Consider the following 4,455-nt stretch of genomic DNA (forward strand, 5'->3'; position numbering starts at 1 on the left):
CTATCTAAAACTAGAGATGTCTGAACTAGTTAGACCCTTTTGAGCTGATTGGAATGGTTCACTACAAGAAATTTGGTCTTTAGTGACAACCTATTCTTGTCTCAAAAAAGTAAAAAGTCATCACTAATGGATTTTACTGACAACTTTCCGGTCATCACTGGGTCGTCACTGAATGCCCGTCGGTAGAAGTATACACTGATGACTTAAAAGTCGTCAGTGAATAAGGCGCTTTTGTGACAACTTTTCTCATCGGTAAATGCTTTAAGTTTAGTGACAACATGGCTTCTTGTCAATGATGCATGAAGCAATGTCGTCACTAAAACTCAACAATAGTCATCAGTATATGGTCCAATTACTAACAATTTTATCGTCACTAAACACCTTTCAATAGTGACAACATATTGTTGTCAATATAGAATTTAATTCAATTACAACAATTGTTGTCAATATAGGCACTTGATTTACTTCAATTACAACAATTGTTGTCAATATAGGCACCTGATTTACTGATAATAGGCGCTTGTCATTGGAGAAATGTGATTCAGTTACAATATCTTGTCACTGTGTAGTTTGATGTATTTCTTACTAAAGTAATATAAAAAAATGAGAGCCACCAACAATGCTTAATGAATAACAAACACATTCACCCATTACAATAGAAAATGCCAAAATATCATAATAATCCTTCCAATATCATAGTCATGTGCAACATCACATTATAAAGAGTTTGACAAGTAGTATTAGAGTGAGTTGTATCATATAAGGCAAGGGAGCAATACAAAACGAATCCAAGTCCCAAAACATTTTTGTGTTATACGAAACATTTCCTAAGCATAAGATAGCACTATAACCAGTCTTTGAGTCAATAAGTAGCCTCGGCTACTCATCTTCCAAAACTCTAAAATGTGCAATATATCTGCAATAGAAAAAAACAATTATTAGTAGATGACAAAACAAACTTGAGACAAGGAAAATCAAATGAGGATTCACAAAAAAATAAAGTCTCATTTATTTAAACTCTCATCCAAATAGTGACTACATAAAGAGCAGAATAAGAGACAAAATAAAAGCAAAGATAGCTCTTAATATGCACATAGGAACCAATTGTAGAGAGTAAAAACCAGGTATTGTCACAGACAAAGGAAATTGTTAATATCAAAGACGTATAACAGCCTTCAAATTTCCTAAATAAAAAACAAACGTAACAAGCATTTTGTGACGCCCCGAAAGAATGAGTGTGAGAAACCGAAAATTTTTATATATTTTCGAGACATTATTTTGTTTCCTTGTCTATAATTTTATGCCTTTCTTCAATATATTAATTTTCTATACATTTTTATAAGGGAATATAGTTTTCAAATCATTTTCTTGATACAAGTTAGTCCACGTTAATTTTGAAGTGTATTATGAACGTGGGACCCGCAAGTGCGGTAAATGCAATATATTTTTGACAACTTGTTGGAGTTTTGTATTAAGTGAGATTATTTTACAAGGTGCTAAGAGATTTGTATTAGAGAGACAAAAAGATAAGTTTTAAACCTAAAGGTGACAAGTGTCACCATCTAATTCGCTCTTGACTTTGACCATTTAACTTTACCTTTACCATATAACAAAATTGACCCAAAAATCTCTTCTTATTTCTTTCTTGTTGGCCGGCCATGGAGGAGAGAAAGAGAGAGAGAGTTTCTTCAATTTTCCTTCATTTCCAGCTTGAATCTTGCAAACCTACCGGTTAAATTCCAAATTTCTCCACAAAAGTGAGTTGCTAAGCTAGTTTAAGGTGATTAGTGGAGTTGTTTGGAGGATTAAGGTGCCAAGTTGTTCCTTTTCTTGCATTTCAAGGTGAGTAGCTAGGGAATGCTTCCTTTGGTCTTGATAATGTCAAAGTAATGAGTTGTGTGGATTAAATGTGTGATTGGGTGAAAGATATCTTGATTTTGGTTGAATTGGTGAAGTTTTATAATTATTGGGGATTTTTCTGTTTTCATATGAATATGATTATGTGGTCATGTATGATGATTGGCAATGGTATGTAAGGAAGCTAGAAAGTGGAAAAAGTGGTTAATTGCAAGCAATTTCTGTTTTGGAAAGAAAACTGGAAAATTAGGGTTCTTGGAATTACATTCTGCCCGATTTTGTAGCTCATAGTTAGAGGCCGAATTGGCCTTGGGTTAAAACATGAAAGTTGTAGGGAATGATATTTTAGAGGTTCCTGCAAAATTTCAGGTCAATCGGAGTAGCGTAGCTTGAGAAAAGATGGAATTACCCTTGCTGCCCTGGTTTTACCCGAATTTGGGAATTGCTTCTGTAATTGGTTATTTTGGTTAGGAATGATTCCGAATTGGTTATTGAGGTCTTCTGATGAAATGTATCCCTATTTCTTAGCTTTCAGATGGCTTTGGAATTTCTGGATTTGGACTTAGGTAGGCTGATTTATGATGTTTGCACTAGAATGCGTTCTGTGAATCTGTTTTTGCGGTTCTGGTGTAGTAGATTGCATTTTTGACCTGGTTACACTCGAAACTGGGCTGAGTGACCTTCTGTAATATTGTAGCCCTATATCTTAGCTTCGAAACGATGGATCTTTTACCTTCATCCGATAATCATAGTGCCTTTGGTGCCATTACCGCAAAATGACGTCAAAAACTATTTTTTTCAGGGTTAAAGCTAGTTCCATTTCCGGATTTTTCTGGTTTCCTCTATTGCTTGTGTGTGCTTATGGAGCCCTATTTTGGTGATATTTGGAATTGGTTTATGACTTGTAATCGAGTCTTATTGTGCTTATTTGAATATTTTAGGGCTTGACTTTCATTTCCGGACTTTTCCCTAGCTTGAATTGTACTTGTACTATTTGGAGCTTACTGAATGGCTATTGAATGAACTTATTTTGTGTGTGACTCTGTGACTGGCTGAGGAAAAATAATGAAGCCATGACGGCTGGAAAAGTAAGCAAATTTAGGGAAAGTGTTGTCCGAACTTTGAAAGGACTTGTTTGCATTGAGTTTGTGATCTAAGACTGGGATTTGAGCAAGGCAATGATATATGATGGATGGTTTCTGAGCCATGGAGGTGAGTGACCTCAAACTACTTCGAAAGTGATTTATGAACCGTTTCCTGCATTATTTACTCGATTGCATATCATGCGTGCTTGCATGTGAATTCATGACATGTTTTGGATTCAATGAGTTCTGGGAAAGTCTTGTGCTGGACACCAACGTCTCCACCTCTATTTATTTGGAGCAAATGGCTCCGGAGCACGAAAAGGGGCTCCCTCTTACTGTTAATGTTAAATGATCTATTTGAGCGTTGGGTGTTCAAGTGCTATGATTTCACTGGCTCACGAGAGCAATAAACGGACATTTGATCTCTGAATCATGACATCATTGAAATACATTACTGTGAAATATATTTGATGACTGCTTTTACTGGTTACTCGCTGAACTTCTGGCTCACCCCAAAACTATTTTATTCCCCTCCACAGGGCTCAAGGCGAAGGAAGGACTTGTAGTACTTTCACGTGACTGGATGGCTTATTTGGAATTGTTTCCGCTTCGCTTATGACATGTAATTCTTGGAGAATTGGATGTATATTTGAGATTTATATTGTAATATATTTGAGGACTGTACTGAACGACTGAGTCCCGGCGAGAGCTAGGCAGGCGGTCCGCCGAACCCTTTGGTTCGCCTTAGGGTGAGGTGGGGCTGTCACATATTTACTAAATTCTTTGGCAAATTACATGGTAATATTGTCACAGACCAAGGATTAAGGTTCAATAACTTATGCTATTTTTGAATCGCAACAGCCACTGTATCTATAATAAATATATGTCTTAGTCACAATTTAAGGTCTCATATATGCTGGAAATTACAAGAGCGTCTCATTTACAAACATAACACAATTTAGACAAGTATATATAGTTGAAAATTGCTTACCATTCAATATGAGTTGATATGTCTTGGTTCTGCATTTCACTTTGTTGGTTTACAAGCCTCTCCATAAGTTGTTGGGATTGAACTGCCATTTCCAATTCAGCTGAGTGCTTTTTGGCTTGTTATACTTTTTTCTTGAATTCTTCTCTCTCTGAAAGTTATTGTGCAATTACAATAGCTTTTGTTCCAATTGTGTGAGTGGTTTTTTGCTTTGAACTATTGATCTTATTCCTCTCACTCATCTTCTGCACTTATGAAGTTTAGCCAAGATCAAAATCAATAAAGATATGAGTAATAAGAGTAGTAAAGATCAAAAGTCAGCCTATGCGCAAATCAAATTTGGACTACAGGAGTAGTCAGAAGGTAATTCTAACCTAATTCATCAATTTATGGTGGACGATTTGCAAGTGCATTGTAGCCTTTAGTACTCTAGCGTGACAAATAGGCTTTATGCTGGAAAATCACTTGCTGTCCATAAAAGGGTAGCAAGTAACATAAATTTTTCTCCTATGGCTGCGTCATAAG

This window comes from Coffea eugenioides, chromosome 8 (genome assembly GCF_003713205.1).
Source record: "Coffea eugenioides isolate CCC68of chromosome 8, Ceug_1.0, whole genome shotgun sequence".
NCBI lineage: Eukaryota > Viridiplantae > Streptophyta > Magnoliopsida > Gentianales > Rubiaceae > Coffea > Coffea eugenioides.